This window comes from Cryptomeria japonica, unplaced genomic scaffold (assembly GCF_030272615.1).
Source record: "Cryptomeria japonica unplaced genomic scaffold, Sugi_1.0 HiC_scaffold_317, whole genome shotgun sequence".
Taxonomy (NCBI): Eukaryota; Viridiplantae; Streptophyta; class Pinopsida; order Cupressales; family Cupressaceae; genus Cryptomeria; species Cryptomeria japonica.
In genome coordinates this window covers 137,692-157,320 of record NW_026729139.1, presented here as the reverse complement: position 1 = coordinate 157,320, position 19,629 = coordinate 137,692, and positions in this window count along the sequence as shown.

Sequence of the window (19,629 nt, the reverse complement as noted above, 5' to 3'; positions counted from 1 at the left end):
TAATAATATATTATTTTAAAAAATTTGATATTTTAATACAAAGGGTGGTGCTCTTTCAAGTCCATTCATTATAAATATTATTATATTGAAATTTATGAGTGATAATTTTTTTAAAGGTTTTTTAGCATTTAAGGTTCAAATTAAAATTTTAAATATTGAATATAATATTTTAAAATTAGAATTATATTATAACATAAAAATATTATCATACTCATATAATATTAATATAAGACATTAACTATTATATCTAATTATTCAATATAACACATATATTATTAATATATTTAATAAAAGAATATTAAGATTAAATTTATAATATGAAAGAAATTCTTATCATAATTTCAATTAAATCACATCTCCAGCCCTGAAATTCATAATAAATTTAGACTATTTAACCAAAATCTTAATTTTGTATCTAATTTTAATAATCACACCTCTAACACTAACCCTAACATACTAAATTAATCTATTAATAATTTTCTTATAACCTCATTAAATTAAATTAATACAGTCATATCCCAAATGAGAAATAGAGAATAAATTATGATATTTTCAGTTAAATATTCTTATTTTATTATCTATACATTTTGTATATTTAGTTTAATACTATAATCAACCCAACTCTTCATTATCTAAAATTAAATTAATATTTTTAAATTATTTGAAGCTTTATTGTTTTCATCTTTAATATTACATTCATTACTTTTTAAAATTTAAAAAATAAATCTTAAATTCTAAACATAAAATTTAAATTATAAAGATACAAAAAAAAATAAAAAAATGATTTAAATAATAATATTAATATATTTTTAATGATCTCTTAAATTTTTTTGAATATATAAAAAATTATATAAGAAAAATATCATTTAAATTAACAAATTTTGTTAAAAACAATAAACTTTCATATTTAAATTTGTTAAAAAAATTTAAAAATCAAAATACAAAATTTAATATTTAAATTAATTTATTGTATATATATTTGAAAAAAATGTAAACCACCCTTAAAATATTTAAAATTAAAAAAAATTATATTATTTGCATACTAATAATTGCATGAAAAAGGTTATGCATGAAAAACGTATGAAAAAAGACAAAATGGAAGTTTCAATTTAATGAAAAATATTTAGTGTTTTACTTTTTAAAAAGTTGTATATTTGCATTTCGCTCATTGGCTTGAATAGGAGACTCTACATTCTCTAAAAAAATAAATAAACTAGCTTACATATATCATACGCCAAGAGATATCCTTATCGAGGCGCCTATTAGAGTTCAGGTACATGATAAAAATAGGCGCCTCGATAAGGATATCTCTCGGCGTATTGTATATATATTTGATTAAAATCAAATATATGTAAGCTAGTAGCAATCACGACGCAACATGGGAAACAATAAAAAAAATCAAAATAGAACTATATAATATTATATTATTAATGTTTGTTGCAATAATATGTAATATTATTATTACAATTATTATTATTATTATTTTATATTTGTTTGTTCTAAAATAAATTATATTACAATATTATTATATTATTACGTAGAGATATATGAAATTTTAAATATCTATTTAGACTATTTTATATAATATATATGTGTTGCAAGATCAAAGCAAATACTAAAATCTAAGATATATTAAACTTTATTTAATGATAATATAAATCTTTATTTAATTGCGAGTATTATGGTTATGGTTAGCATTAGGGTTAAGGTTAGTGTTATGGTTAGGGTTAAGGTTTACATCATGGTTCAGGTTAGATTTATGATTAGGGTTAGGGTTATGATAATGTTTAGGGTTTATATCATGGTTAGGGTTAGCATCAACGTTCTAGGGTTTGGTTTTGGTTTAGGATTATGGTTAGCATTAAGGTTTAGGATTACAATTAGGATCATGGTTAGGGTTAGGGTTATGGTTACGGTTTAATATTAGGGTTAAATTTATGGTTAAGGTTAGGGTTTAGTGTCAGGGTTACAATTATAACTGAGGGTATGGTTAGAATTAGGATTTAGTTTGTGGTTATATTTTGGATTAGGATTAAGGTTAGTATTATGGTCAGGGTTAAGGTTTATATCATGGTTAGGGTTAGGAATATGATAACAGTTAGGGTGTATATCATGGTTAGGGTTACCATCAAGTTTTGGTTTTTGTATAGGATCATTGTTAGATTTAGGGTTAGTATTGGGGTTAGTCTTAGTGATTATAATTAGCGTAAAGTTTAAAGATTATAATTAAAATTAGGATTAGGGTTAGAGTTAGGTCTAGAATAATAATTAGGATTAGGGTTAGGGTTAGGGTTAAGATTGCATAGAAAGATAGTCTATTATGATAGCTATGAGAGTTAGGGTTTGGGTCAAGATTAGGGTTGTTAGGGTTAGGGTCTAGATTAGAGGGAGTTATAGTATTATAGATAAAATAATAGTTATAATTGGTTTTAGTTAACGATTATAGTTATTATTGTAGGATAATGCTTGGGGTAAGGGTTCAAGTTCAAGTTCAAGTTCAATTAGAATCAGTATTAGGGTTAGGGATAGGGTTTAATTAGGATTAGGGTTAGCATTACAACTAAATTAAGGTTACAGTTCATGTTATGACTCAAGAAGGGTTAGGATTCAAGGATAAAGCATGTTGTTAGGGTTATGGTTAGGATTAGGTTTTAGGGTTAAGACTAAGTATTATTGTTAGGTTTAGGGTTTAGGGTTACAGTTAGGTTAGGGTTAGGGTTAAGGTTAGAATTAGGGTTAGGGTTAGGGTTATAATTATAATTAGCGTTAGCGTTAAAGATTATAATTATTGATTATAATTAAAATTAGAGTTAGGGTTAGGGTTAGAATTAGGGTGAGGGTTAGAATTAGGGTGAGGGTTAGAATTAGGGTTAGGGTTAGGCTTATAATTATAATTAGTGTAAGGGTTATAATTAGGGTTAGGTTTAGGGTTAGTATTAGTGATTATAATTAGGGTAAGGTTTAAAGATTATAAATAGTGATTATAATTTAAATTAGGGTTAGGGTTAGAATTAAAATTAGGATTAGGGTTAGGGTTAGGCTTAAGATTGCAATGAAAGATAGTATGTGATGATAGCTATAAGAGTTAGGGTTTGGGTTAGGATTAGGGTTGTTAGGGTTAGGGTTAGATATAAAGTTAGGTTTAGGGTCATTATAGAGTTAGGGTCCGGATTAGAGGGTGTAATAGTATTATAGATAAAATAATAATTGTAAGTGGTTTTAGTAACGATTAGAGTTATTATTGTAGGATAATGCTTGCGGTAAAGATTCAGGTTCAATTAGAATCAGTATTAGGGTTAGGGATAGGGTTTAATTAGGATTAAGGTTAGCATTACAACTAAATTAATAGAGCTTTGTTTGAAGGTTAGCATTAGAATTCAATTAGGGTTATGGGTTATGTTAGCATAAAGATTGGGGATAATGTCAATCATAGGTTGGATTTACAATCAAGGTTACTTGAGGGTTATGGTTGACGTTCAAAATAGGATTATGGTTAGGGTTAAGGTTTACTGTTAAGGAACTTAAGTTTATGGTTAGGGTTTAGTGTTAGGGTTACAATTATGTTTAGGGTTTACATCAAAGTTAGGGTTAAAATTAGGGTTATGGTTCAATTACATTAAGGTTAGGGTTAAATTGGTATTAATGTTCTATTAGGATTAGGGTTTGAGCTAGGCTAAGGTTAGGAATAGATTATGATAAAATCTCAATTTGAATTAGGGTTACATATAGGGCAGGATTGTTGTCAAGGTTAGGGTTTAGGATTATGGTTAGGTTAGAGTTAGGATTAGGGTTGGGGTTAGGATTATGATTAGGATTATGGTTAAGTTTATTGTTTACATCATGTTTGGCATTAAGGTTAGGTTTAGGATGATGGTTAGGCTTAGGCTTAGGGTCATAGTTAGGATTATGGTTAGGGTTAGGGTTTACATCAAGCTAGGGTCAAGGTTAAGATTAGGGTTTGGGTCAAGGTTAGGGTTAGGATTCGAGCTAGGGTCATTATTAATATCATGGTTTGAGTTAGGTTTAGGCTTAGGGTTAGGGTGAGGATTACGGTTAATGTTAGGGTTTAAGATTAAGGATAGGGTTAGGGTAATGGTTTGAGTTAGGGTTTAGGGTTAGGATTAGGATTATGGATAGGATTTACTCTTAGGATTAAGGATATGTTTTGGGTTTTGGTTAGGGTTAGGGTTTGGGTATGGGTTTGGGTTAGGGTTAGGGTTATGGTTATGGTTAGGATTAGGTTTTAGGGTTAAAACTAAGTATTATTGTTAGGGTTAGGGTTTAGGGTTATGGTTAAGATTGTAACTTTAGTTTTAGGGTTTAAATATAGCTCAAGTTATAGCTTAATTAGAATTATGATTCAAGTATATTTACGGTTATGGTTAGATTTACTTAGGGTTATGGTTAGGCTAGAATTAGGGTTACTATTGTGCTATAATGCTTGGATTCATTTATATATAGATTAGGAAAATAATAATTATGATTAAGGTTATGGTTAGGGTTTGAGAAGGGTTAGGGATAGAATTATGATTAGGGTTAGGGTTTGGATCATCAATAAGATTAGAATTAGATTCAAGGTTTGGGATAGGGATAGAACCTTGGTATTAAAGATAGAACCCCAAGTTTAGTGAGTCACATATTTGTAAATTTACAATGTGTTTTAATTAATTTCAAATGGATATAATAATTTAAGAAAATACAAAACCAAAAATAAATTTAAAATTTTAATAAATCTATTAAAACAAATTTTCATTTTTAAACCCAAAAACATGAAATTTTACAAAATAGTATATACTATAATTTATATAAATTTTATGAAATATTCAAAATAAGTTACATGTGCATATCCATGACTAAGATGGTGGTAATTGAATATATTGAGCTCAAACCTTGTAAGCAATTGGTAAGTTCTTATCAATCAAACTTTTCACAAAAATAAACTTAAAGTCCTAAAATCATGAAAGAATCTTAATCAACCTTTCTATCTATCCTTGCTACTACACAAGTGGTAAAATTTATAAGTATTGTATAATTCATTTGGATCTCTTATGAGAGAAAATTTTGAATGCATTGTAAAAATATTAATTGACATTGATTTTCTATTGTTAATCTATATGAGATAGACATATTTATCGACAAGAAAATTGACCACCAAAAAAATGTCCAACTTTACAATATATTCAAATTAGCAAATTGTATTCATAGATTCAATTGGAACCATTATTAATATGATTTACAATTAATTTATATTAAATATATGATATAAAATCTTGATAGTATAAAATAGATAATAATCTACTTAAAACACCATCATTGAATATGCTTCAATGAATATGTAGAAACATCAAACTTCTTGAAGTTGATTCATTCTCAAAGCTATGATGTTGGGATGGCTTGTCTATTACCTGAACTGTTCAAAGAAAGGGAACAGTCGGATCCTTGAAAAAACAGTCAAAAATTAGTAATAGTTCAAATAATTATAATTATGATATGCTATCTGATTGCAAAGACACTCAATAAACATATTTTTTTACCACTATACAAAGGAATACCAAAAAATAATATGTATCCATACATTTGAATCAATAGAGACTTGGATTCAATATTGACTTATTTGTATTATTTATAATGGATTCACACCTGATAGAGACCATGGATGCCCTTCTTGGAGGTTACAGGAGTACCTCCTTTATCTTTTGTCCAACGAATGCTTCCATATACTGGTTCAATTACTTTTAAAGTGTGTACTGTATAGTTTTCTCTATCGAATACAAATCTGTCGCTATCTAAAAATAACAAATAAAATTTAAAAATACAAAAACAAAAAACAAAAACAATACTAATAATATATTTCGAAGTTCACTATATTCATCCAAAAAAATCACATTGGTCCCACATTACAATAATCCTAACAGAGCACCACAGTATCACTACAGAATTCTTTTCCAAATTTTCCCACTATAGAATTAAACCCATAACAATTAAGGCACAAAGAAAAATTTCAATGGTTTTCTAAATCCTGCCTTACAAAAAATTATTTCTGTAAAACAAATTATATGAATACAAACATGCTTGATATGCCATGCAAAAGCATGTGGCCTGAGAAGAGGTGGCTTCCTAAGCGTGTCTTCATGTGGCCTGAGACTATAATGTTCAACACAGTCTTCTCCACCTTCTTGATTTGAATATGTATTTGGATCTACTCTTGTGTATTTTGCAACAAATAAGTGCCAGAATATGGAGACTGCGATGCTTTTCACAATTGAAATGGATTTAGCTTAGAAAAAGAGGAAATGGGATGTGCATAATATAAGCTTTGTGAATCGCTTAGCATTTGAATAGATTCAAATTCTATGTGACAGTAAGGAATGATGTTTGTAACTGCCGGAATACAAAACAATTCACATTCCATAAGATGTCAGTTACTTTGGTTTCTTTTTTAGTTTTCTTTAGTGTATACACGGATGCCTTCACTCCCCCCTGCTGCAGCTGTAGGAACGCCTCTCGGTGTAAAAATATAGCATAGGTACCTACATTTGCATTGTCATTTAGAATGGGAAAAAATACTATTAGTAGAGGTTCGTTTTCGTTGTCAGATAAACACGGACATATCAAATGAAATGATCAAACTAAACAGAAATAAAATTTAAAGGTGGGCTCACATTCGATAACCTTTGTCTATGCAGCACTCATATTGTATCATGGACTATGTTAATTAATTAATAATTAAAATATAACAATCATTTATTTTTCAACTAATTATTAAATACGGTCAATAGTAAAATATGAGTGTTGGATAGACATTGCCCATTCAATAGCATGTACTAAGTCAATGCTTAGTGTTTTGTTTAAGTCAGCCCACCAAAAATAGTCATTGCAAATGTGGGCAAAGAAATGTAAATGGGAAGCAAAAATAAGAAAAACGATGTCTTAGAACATGATTAAGAATAAAATATTTCATAATTTACATTTTAGTGCTTGCACAACGTCATCAAATAGTTGCAGAGATCTCTAGTCAATAAACCATTTTAGCATTAGACCAACTTCACTTCCATTATGACCAGTTGCAGCTCCTCAATCTATTATGTTAAATAGATTCAACAACTACCAAGCATGCCCAATTGGTATTGTTTGAATCTGGCAAATTTGGTAGGAGTTGAATCTGTCTATCTTAGTTCCATTTGTGAAGCAGACATTGTTGAGACTTGCCTTGGCCATTCTAAGAAACCCTAGTCCAAAATGCACACCTTTGTCCATATTCAAAATACTCCCTAGCCAAGATCTCTATAATTCCCTTTCAATTGTTGGGTGATACTAGACCCGCATTGCATAAAGTCAGTAAGAGAAACAAAAAGAAACATTACAACATTACCCCATTTAAACATAAAAATTAATTACAAGTGTTAATTTGTGGCATCACTAAATTTCTTGTGGTTTAGAATAATCATATAAATCGTTCAAATTAGAAAATTTATCTGTAACATCGTACAACAATATGATCATAATGAAATTTAGACAATTATTTGTTGAAAATTCATATTCTTCCATACAATTTGTGGGAAAATATTCAACACAATTTCCATGCAAAATGATTGCTAATTAACCAATATGAACACTAATTACTTTGTGGAAAATATTTATCAAATCATTGGTATGACCATCAAAATTATGAATATCAACATGTAGATTTTAAATCTAGGTGGCTTTAATAATGGTCTCCACTATGATCTTTACTTCCAAAAATAAAAAAATTCATTCAATGCATCAGTAATTTAAATCCTTCCCAATATTTGGGTTTACATTTGATTGTGGAAGAAATCAAACAAAATTGTTCCTACAAATACCAAAATCAGAAAAAATCACATCGCATGCTCCACTACAAATTGTGTTTCATCTTCCATGTAGTGCAATAGAAGTAAGTTTTCATTCTTATGGTCTCGAGAGTACACATACCACATTGTTACTAGCCGAGTCAATAACACTCTCCAATTCTGACCAAGAAGTTGTAGTGTCTAGATATTTTCCACTAAAAATTTGTTCCTTTATTTTCAAAGAAATCCTATTTCACTAAAGAACTAGCTAATGTCAAGAAAGAAGAGATGGATGGGAACTTTGCATGTTCCTAGGTCAATTCATGAAAAACAGTTGCATTTCTAGCTTATGTGTTTTCAACTTGCTGGGACCATTTCAATTTACTAAAATAGGAGAGGAAAGTTTGTGCACTAAGAGCACAATGTATTGAGCTACACCTTGTGACATTTTTGACATCATCCAACTCCAAACATGACACATCTTTAAGCAAAGGTCCCCATGAAAGCTAGTAATCAATAGATATTTATTAGATGGGTTTTTAGTTGAATTGGAAGTGAATAATAATTTCAATCAATAGAGTTGTGTTAGGCATGATCATATATGAATTGAATGTGAATAATAGTATCATTTATTAGGTTGACTATAAATACTAAGCTTACCACATAATCCACATAAGCTTAAAGCTAGGCACACCATACTTGAAGGTTTTCCTCCATATGATTCTCCAAAAATGAATACAGGGATCTCCTACAAAGTACTATTCTTAAAGAACTATTTCAAAAAGGTTAACAGGTTAGCTTCCACTTGTGCATTGATTTTAGATAGTAGTGTTTCATTTTCTACATAGCTAAAGCCTATAGAAAATTCACAAACTAATCAATTCTCAAAAGAACCATAGCCTCAGATTTGAACATTATTTCAAGTAAGCATGGGTTAGAAAGGTATTTGAAATACTTGTAACAAAGAAATGTAAAATTGTTTTCAGTGAAAGAGAAAGTTTACAATACCTGTACCAACAACGCTATCCTAGCAAACATTCAATTGAAATTTGATGGTGATTGAAATTTGTGGATGATACTATTCTGATGGGGAGATCTACATTGGCTGAAGCTAGGAATATTAAAAAATCCTTGGATGATTATGGGATGGTGTTTGGTTAGATGGTTAATATACAAAAAAGCTCTTTATTTTTCTTCAACACTCTAGAGCCTAGGCAGAGTAAAATTGATAGAATTCTTGGATGCAAAGTGAAATCTTTAACATCAATTTATCTTGGTCTACCCTTGGGTCTTAAGCCTCCTGAATCCTTTTGGAACTCTTTGGTTGATAGGTTCAACAAAAAGCTAGTTGGATGGATAGGTTCTCTTCTTAGCCAAGCAGGTAAGTTCAACTTCTCAAAGAAAATCTATAGAATCTTCCAATCTATGCCTTAAGTATTTTTAAAATCCCTTCCAAATATGCAGATGCCATTGAAAAAATCTAGAAACACTTTCTTTGGTCTGGTGTGGAAGAAAGAAAAAGAATCCCGCTTATTGGTTGGGATTTTGTTTTTAGACCTAAAAAATCTAAGAGGTTTGGGTCTTAGGAAGATTAGAACTATGAATAAGGTTCTCCTTGCTAAGAAAATTTGGAGAGATTTCTCTTCTAATGGAGAATGGAATAGTATTTTAAAGAGAAAATATATGGCCAATACTGGATCTCTTAAAACTTTTCTTGATTCTCCAAATCTGTTGTGTGGTTTGATTCTCTAGAATGATATGGTTAGAGGAAGAAAAATTATTGATTTGGGAGTTGATTGGAGCATCAAAAAAGGGAACCAGACTAGGTTTTGTGAAGATAGATGGTTATTGAAGGAGCCCTTAATTTCAAATGAAAGATTCAATGGGTGGTTTGATACTTGTAAGGCATTTTTTGAGACCCATGTTAAGGACTATTGGAGGGATGGTGGCTGGGTGAATCTTTTCTAGATCAATATGAACCTTATGCCGATTCAATCTTCTCCGATGACGGTTAGAATGGGTTTGAGTCATCATGATGATTTATTAATTTGGACGGCTAACCCTTTTGGTAGCTACTCAATCACTTTGGCTATATCTTTGTTGTCCCTTTCTCCCACCCCCCTCCCTTTTGGGCTAAAGCTTGAATTAAACACCTGACTCCTAAGGTCAACATATTCTTTTGGATTCTTCTCCAGAATAAAGTGCTCACAATTGATAATCTCTGCAAGTGTGATTTCCAGATCTTGAATCGATGCTACCTATATAGGGAAGAAGTGAAAATGACTAATCATTTGTTCCTTCATTATCCATATGTGGCTTCTATTTGGGGAAGATTTTTATCTCTATTGAGGACCTTTTTATTCAATGGAATAGTCCCTCCTTGAATCCTACTATCCATAGATTGTGATCCTTTACCTTCCCCTATATTGCTTTGAGTGTGTGGAAGGAGTGAAATAATAGAATCTTTAGGGACAAGGAGGATCTAGAGTATATTGTGTATGAGAAAACATATAGGCTGTAATACCTCGCCAGGAACCCTAAAGGAAAACAACACAACTAGGCAACTAAAGGGTGAAATAATTTTTTTTTATTAAAGACTAAGAGCACTAACTAAAACCATTGCACGTTTAACAACACAACGGAAGTCTACCATATGTTGTCCTAAGGGTAACCAACAAAGATTAATTTCATAGATTATATTAACACCATAGTTAATCCATTTAATTAGATAAATTGAAAACTTAAGTTTTAAAACTACCCATACATCCAAATTTCATAATAAAGAAATAAAAGTATTCCAATGTATCCAATTTCCATAAACCATTTAAACATAAGATCAAAACAATAACATTCATTTCATTGACATAATAATATTACAATATCCATAAATACATGGCTTCCAATAATAGCACTGATTACAAAGATACAATATCAAGGTTACATAAAAGTCTGATAAAATGACCACAAGGTCTCAACTAAACAATGATCTTGAACAAGAGCTGGTACATAAACCACGAACCAAGAAACACCAGCAAATCCTTTCCTCACCTGAAGATACAATCCAGAACATCAGATGGGAAGTGGCATTACCACCCGACCATGTGATCCTGAAATGGAACCACCCCACCATGCTAGGAGATAGTAGAAAACCCTCAAGCAAGCAAAGTAAGACAAGTACAAAAGGACTACAAGACTCTGCAAACATCCATGTGACTCAACTCACAAAACACAAGTGACTCTAAGAAGAGAGTGTCATCACATAGCTTGATGGTTACCATGGTACAACCTCCATAGGTCCCGCCCCCCATCCTCGGGTTTCTCTTGGTAACCTCTCCTAAGCCTCCGGTTCCAAGTAAGTCTCATGCAGACCCTACCAATCCTTTCATGAAGACAAGGTGGTAAGTTTGCCATTCCAGGCCTTCTCGTAGCATTATGAGCCCTGTACTAGCACTATACCTATGCACGAGGTACACTTATCTTAATTAATATTTATCTCACTCCCCCCCAATATATTATTATGTTATCACTTTTTAACTAACTTTCGACGGGTTATCTTGTTATCCACTTTGGGCACGGCCCTCACTTGAAAGCCACTCTCTCTCCTAGGACACTAACAGGAAAGGTCTCTCTACGAGAACTCTATGGTGAAACAAACATCCATAACTAATCCTGACAAAGCACAGGTGAAGGATACACAATCAATAACCCAAGATTGACCACTTGGACAAAACACACAATGACTCACATCAATAAGGTTATACAACAACACCTGACCAAGGAGAAATAATAACATAGGACACAACGACAAACCAACCAAAATTGCAATGAAATTAAGCTTGACTAAGAACACAATATACGCAAGATCCTATTACAAGCAATCTTTCCTTAAAAACAGCCAAAAGCATAGATAACATGCAATTTAAGAATTTCTAGATAACAAGAATTTACAACTATTTAATACATAAACTTGTCATTTGTCGAATAAAGTTAAATAAATTCACATATGAATTAATCTCCTAATGCATTTCCAACATGAATATCGAATTTAAAATTATTAACTTTTTTTTCTTTCTAAAATTACTAAATTCTAAATTCTTTATTCATATAACAAAAATCTTTAAATTGATAATTAAAAATAAAACAAATATATATATATATATATTAACACATTATAATTATTTAAATATTATTTTTTTTATTTTTTATTTTTTTAAAACTAAATAACAAATAAAATAATAAATAAAAATTAAAAATTAAAATTAAATTAAACTTTTAAAAAAACAAACAAACTAACTACCCAAAGGTAGTTGCTGCGTGGGTAGAGGCATAGCCTCCCCACATTTTTTTAGTATTATTATTTTTTTTAATTTTTTTTTAAATATTATTATTTTTTTAATATTATTTTTTTTATATTTATTTATTTTTAATATTTTTTTATTTTATATATATATATATTTTTAATATATATATTTTTTTAAAACCTTAAAAATAAATTCCCCATTTACTAAAAATTTTTGACAGCAAAAACATAAATTTCTCCATATCAATAAAATTCATTTCACAAAATTTTATTCTAATTATATATATTTTTTAAAATTTTAGATAATCCAATAAATTTAATCCTCAATTAAATTTATTTCTAAAGTAATCATATAATTTCACAGAGACGCCATTATTTAAAAGACTATTTAAACAAGAGAGAATAATTTACCTAGTAAATACTATTTCTCTCAACTTTTGCAATTTTTCACGCAATCATGAGGATCTTGACTATTTTTTTTTCATAATAATTTTTCCTAATTTTCTCCAAATTAAATCCTTTCCACAAACTAGAAATACACATCAGGCATGAATTCTAAAACAAAAACTCGAATTCACCAGAAGAGGGTTTTGGATTTGATAATTATTTTACACACATCAAGCAAAGAAAAATAGAAATATTTACTAAAAACACACAACTAAGAAACCATCCAACCTGGTATAGCTTTCCTGGAAGAAATCTGTAGAAGAGCCCTAATCCTTTCAATAAACTTCCAATAAATTTCTTCACCTAAAATTCTTGACTTGTTCTTGTGTGACTAAAATAAAGGCCTATTCCCCTATTTAAACTAAAATTCTAGGTTCAATAGCTTTTTCACAAAAAACCTAAATTTAGAATAATAGTAATTTTTATTTTATTTTCTAATTTTATAACAAAAGATAAACTAACATGCAATAATTAAAAATCATTATTCTTTCTTTTCTTTTCTCATGCAAATTAATTAATTTTCTAAATAAAGAATTAAAGCAATACTTTAATTCTAATTAATTCTTTTATTCATTTATTTATTTATTCTTTTATTCTTTTATTTATTTATTTATTCATTTATTTATTTATTCATTTATTTAGTTATTCTTTTATTTATTTAAAATTCTAGGAAATAATAAATACAATTAATTTAATTTATTTTTCCACAAAAATTTAAATAAAAATATATTTCTAATATCATGCAGCTTGCAACTTAATTTAATAATTTCTTTTAATTAACTAAATTTATAATCTCAATACATAAACAATTCAACTATGAGACAATTCCATAAACCTAATTAATTAATTAATTAAATCCACTAAAACACTCAAACTAAACAAATCTCAAGCAAATACTTATAAAAAGATCAAATGACAAAATACGAAGGCCAAACAAACTAACAAGATGACCAATTGAGGACACTCACATGAGTGTAACTGAGTAAAATAGGATCAACTACTATCTCCTCCACTTCCATCAGAAAATATAAGGCATGCTCAGACCTCTGAAGTCAGGTGGAGATGATACCCCGTACCTACCCGGTACTTGTACCTATAATAATCTGCATCACCGAACCACACATGCAGATATACAATATAGAAGACACAACATACACACTCATGAAGGAGAATCATGACGTTCCCTGTCTCACCAAAATGAGTGAAGGAAAATCGTCCCCTTGCATCCAATACACTTGCAAACACACAACATATAATTCCACATTTCATAAATAAAGTAAAATGTCAGTACATAGCAATAATCTATAAAATACCATAAATCACAAGTACTGAAATACTGCAAATAAATTATGCATCTCATATCCAGATAAATCATGAAATAATGTCATAAAAATCTGAATAACACATCATGGTAATTTATCCACTGAAAACAAACAATAATAAAGTATGAGTCTAAAGAGTTCAAATGAGTAGGGGTACTACATAGGCTAATCATGAAAAACATCAATAATATCCCTTGTAATGAGAATAAGATGGAGGCTCTGATCTATTCTGACTAGGACCTCAAGATTGCAAAAGATTGGAATATTAAAGGTGATGCTTCTAAGGCTTCTAGACCAGAGAAAAAAGAACTGTCAAGGTGCTTGTTGGATTCACCCCCCTAGGGGCTAGATAAAAGAAAATTTTGATAGGGCAGCCAAGGGAAATCCAGGGTCGCCTGGGAGTGGGGAGTGTTAAGGGATTATAATGGCAAGTTTATTTCAGCTATGGCACTCTCCTTGGGTTCACACTCCAATCACTTAGCCAAAGCCATTGGAGCTTTCCAGGTAATTGACCTTGTAAATAGAATGAACTTCAAAAATATCTAGATTGAAGGTTGGATAGAAGAAGCTATTTCTATTTTATCCAACTTTGATAAGGTTAGAATTTCCCATGTTTTCAGGGAAGCTAATAAGGTGGCCAACTATTTTTCCAATAAGGTGGTAAAGAAAAAGGGGCAACAGACGTGGCAGGATTATAATAAAATGGGAGATGACGTAAGAGCCTTAATTGACTATGATGTCACTCATGGGAAAACTGTTGCATTTAATAATGATTAAGAGAAATAGAGCTAGATACAATGACATCATTTGATATGGTGGTGGTTCCTTAATTATATGTATGGGTTGTGAGGGTTGGCACGTATTATGGGTACTTTGGTTCTGCTACTGGCTCTTTGTTCTATTCATTTGCCTTGCAATCAACAAAAGTAAGGTGATTTCTATGATGAGGGGAAGCAGAAAGAGGTTTGAGTCGACTAGTTGTGAGAAGCATAAATTTTTTTGAATGTATGGAGGCATATTGAGAGGGGTGGGTTGGAGCCATTCCTCAAGAAGCTCCATGGTCTTGACTCAGAAATTACAAAGTATTTTGTGAAACAGTAGAAGGATGGGGAAATTATTCTCTCATAAAGGAAGGTAAAGGTTGACGAGAATCTCATTGGGGAAACCATTGGGCTCTCTATAGAGGGAGTGAAGTTCTTTTGTGATAGAAAGTTTCTAGATGAAGCAGTCACCAGATTTCCCAAGACTGATGAGGAAAGAGAGGCGCTAGTCAAAATTGCTAACACTTATTATTATGCTGGATTTGTTAAGAAGCTATAGAGGGAGGTGTTTAGAATTATCATGCAATACATTACGGTGGTTGATAGATTTACCAGAGACTATGGTTACCATTTCACCTTCCTCAATCATTTCGACACATGGTGAGGGTTTCCTTTCCTCACTACTTGTTTAGCTCTTTGAATCATTTTGTTGAGGAACATAGAAATCCCCCTAGGAAGAATCCGGTCCTATATGTTGGCCATGTTAAGCTTATTCATGATCATTTTGGAAACATGCTAGCCCATCTAACATCCTTGGAAGGTTATGATATTGATATTAGTGTGTCCAAGGATAAAGATAAATTAGACACTAAGTGGAAAGAGAAAGATTCTCCCTCCCCAAGAAGGTGTATAAGAAAACCCTTCAGAGAAAGCCCTTGGGTAAAAAATATTTCTTTGTGAAAACCCCCATTGGCACTTCTCAGGAATTGAAAAACAACCTGAGAAGGAACCCCCCAAGAAAAAAATGGTTTCTTATTCTAAGTATTCTCCGGAGGATAATTATGCTGCCCCAAAAACCACTGAGGGCTCATATACCTCTTACCCTACCACTGATAGAGAGAATAGACCCAGATTCCTTGGAAATCTCAAATCTGAAGACCACTACTTCAAGCTTGACTGGGAATTTCCTGATGACATACTAGCAATTTCTAGAAATGGTGTTATTAATTATCTCATGATTATTAAGTGGGGTTTTCATGAAATAAAGGACCTTAGCATAAAGAACAGGGTTGTCACTAGCAAACTGGATGAGATGGAAGCTAAAGGTGTGCCTCAGAATGCTGATGGGGTTTTGTGGACTGAGGAAGAGAAGATGTCAATGGCTGAGTACCTTCAAAGAATAGTTGAGCTCATGGACAAGATGAAGAAGGAAAACGAGAAAAAGATTAAGCATCTGGAAGGGGAAATTGGCAAAATCAGGGAAACCATGAACACCATCATGAAGCATAGTCATAGATTTGTGAAGCAAAATGCTACTACCTTGAGCACCATGATTGAGAATTTGGAAAAAAATCAGCAAGGCTCGCTAGTTGTGGACTTGGATGTAGACAAAGAAAAAAGTAAGAAAGAGGACTCTAGCCCCTCGAGGAGGACTAGAGCCAATCTGCAGAGAAAAGTAGATTCTTCACCTCAAGAGATCCAAGATCTGAAAAAGGTGGCCCAGGAGATGTGCAACCTCGAAGATGAGGTTGCTGAGACATTAAAGTCCTTAGGTTAGCTTTGTCTGTGCTTTATGTTTATTACAAAATAAAAAATGATTGGCTAGGTTTTACGAAAAGTAATTAGATTTCTTTTTGCCTCCATGCTTCTAGAAGAATCCAAGATGGAGTTGTATAAACCAAAGATATATTAAAACTAGGAACAACTTGAGTTAGATTTAAAGCAATCCTATAATATATTCAGTTGGCACTAAGAATAAATGTCTACATGGAATCCTTTGTAAACACTTGTAACACAACTTTTAGCTCATGAATGGATATAGAAAAGGTTTGCAAAAACCAATATGTAATGATTTTTCCATGAATATTTATGAATGATTTTTATGCTTTATTAAAGCCAGATTAATAGTGTGCAACATATAAACAGGGTACTAGGCCTCAAGCATTCCTTAGGTGAGCATAATTGTGCCTAATATGCCATTGTGCAAGGTTTATTAAGTGATTAGGCTAAGACCATCAAAACACATGGATAATAAGGCTAACATAGTCAGCAAGGGCTTAAATTATATATGACCGTGTTTGCATATATGGAGGGTCAAACATAAGATCTTATTGATATGAACAACAAATGCACTGGGCAAAATTCAAAACATTGGTTGCTTGGGAACATCAAGCGGTAAATTTATTATCATGTACATAGTTAATTTGAGGATAGTTCATACTGATCTTTGTATTAGAAAAGTAGATTAAAATTTAAAAACTTCTTTTCTTGGTTGAAATTCTAAAAGGGATGTATACCAACACCCTGGATCACATTCTGCTTGTGGAATGCTATTCTTGGGACTAGGAGTAGATGCTTAATGATTTGAATTATCTCATTCTTGAAATTCCACAAACCTTTTACCACCTAAGATATAAATAAAAAATATCAACTAAACCATAGATGGTAAAAAGGTTTATCATAAAAAAATGAACGGTCGAGATTTGAGGGTTTGTAGTATGATGGTAATAGAGGTGTAAGTTGAATTTCAAGTCCCCCTGGCCATAATAAGGCCAACAACCAACAAACAGGTAGAATGTGGCCTAATGATTGGGAGTAAACTTAAGCATAACCAAAGTTTTAAAATATTAAGAATGCAATCCAAGCGCACTCGCATTGCATTATAAGAATATCCTAAATTTAGTGAGACAAAAATAAAACAACAATGTGCGGTGCTTATTAGGATCTACTCAAGTAAACTGAAACTTGTAGAAATGTCTCAACTTAGAGTCACCTAAAGCTTTAATTAAAGAGTGTTTTTCCCCAGCCAAACCTTAAAAGTTAAAATGACTAATTACCACATAAATATATTAAAAAAATAGTAATAGAAATCATAGGAATAAGTGAAGGTTCCTTTTAACCTGCAGGCCCTTTTTGACGGCCATATCTTTTGACCAACTGCATTTTCTGAACATTCTATTTAGGTGGCCCTCTGAAGATGGGTGTTCTCTCCCGTTGAGAACTAAGCAAACCCCCTACAAATAGCTAGCAACTCTAATAAGTAGGCTCTAACATGTTGGAATGTGAATTCAATTAGGACTTTGCTTCCATATGTGTCCTACAAGTTATCTTCAATTAGGAGTTTGCTCCTATATGTGTCATACATGTAGTTGTGTGACTCTACTTACTATTTTTAGTAAGTTATCTCCAACTAGGACTCTGCAACTTGGTTGTGTTGACTTAGTAAATTATTAAGTGATTCATAGGAGAATCAAGTTGGACTCTATATCTGTCAACCTTGTAGATGATTGAGAGCCACATATAGGCTTAGTCAATAATATGACTATAGTGGTGGCATTTGAAGAGTTAGAGGTGGCAAATTTGAGAACTTAATTATTGCATTGTTTCTCAAATTTGTATATATATAGAGTAGCTCTTCCTCCTTTGAAAATAAGGCCTAAATGGCTTTGAGATTGTTGTAACTCTATATGTCCCAAGAATCAATACGAAAGACAAAATTTGCCCATGGTTTTTTTCTGGTATATTTTTACTAGGTTTTTCCACGTAAATCTGTGTGTTATGTGCTATTGTTCTTCTTTACAAATTTTCTGCACTTGTTATTTTTCTCACACAACAAACTTGCCAGTAATATTTCACCTAAATAATATGCGGGTTTAGATTAGAGAATGCAAAAAATATTTGCAAAAACGTGATTTTTGATTGGTTGATTGCAATGGGATTAATCAGGGGGTCAATGGGAGAGGCCTCCGCTATAGTTCCTATGGGGAAGAACTAAAAATGTAGGCAACTCACAGTGGTCCAAAGGAAATATTCCATCCATTGTTCCCACTGTCACGTTCACATACAAGTTACTTAATTGAGCCACATTAATGTTACCTTTATATAATCCTAGTATCATAATTGCGAAGATAACATATATTATCTAGGATGGTGTACATGTACTCCAACCTCTTTGGAATGAATTTGCACGTTACACGTAGTTTTTCTTATTTACTCAAAAGATTTTTTGTTTGTATCATAATTCAGTTCATGTGAATGCGCAAGAGAGATCTTTTTTTGCCTTTTTTCCAATAAATTACATAGAATATATTTTAATTTTTATTTTCAATCATCCAACATGGTATTTGTTTTCTGTTAGGACAAGATTTTATTTGTGACTCTTGGTTTTTCAAAATAAAAGATGTGAAAAGTAAGGTAAAGATCAAAATTTAATTGACATGATCCATGCTCATCTATGAAAATAAATATTTATATTAATTTGTTTAGAGGTATTTGATTGAATATTGATATTAAAAGTGGGTGTTTGTGTAACTAGAGAAATATTTCATTTAAAATATTTGTTCGATTGATAAGTATTGTTAAAAGATATTAAATTAGTTTAGATATGTTAAATACATCTACCTAAATTACGTCAAGTAATAGTAGTCTTGAGGTGTCTATATTTAAATTGTTATTGAGAATAGATAGGTGCCTTGAGACTAATAGCTTTCAACGTGTTTTAGATAGATATATTTAAGATATCTAAGCAAGTAGCATCTATAGTGTCACATGTAAAGTATTAAACTATCAATTTTTTAATTTGAATAAAGTATTATTTTTTTGTGCAAATCATGATGCCTTTAACCATACGAATCCATGCACATGTGATGATTCTCTATATTGTCATTCATATCTTGACCAATAATCTTTTACTTTCATTCCCTTTTGTAGAATTTCCTTTCAAAACATTGTATATTGGAGGTGGATGTAATATGCCACAATAAGTGGGT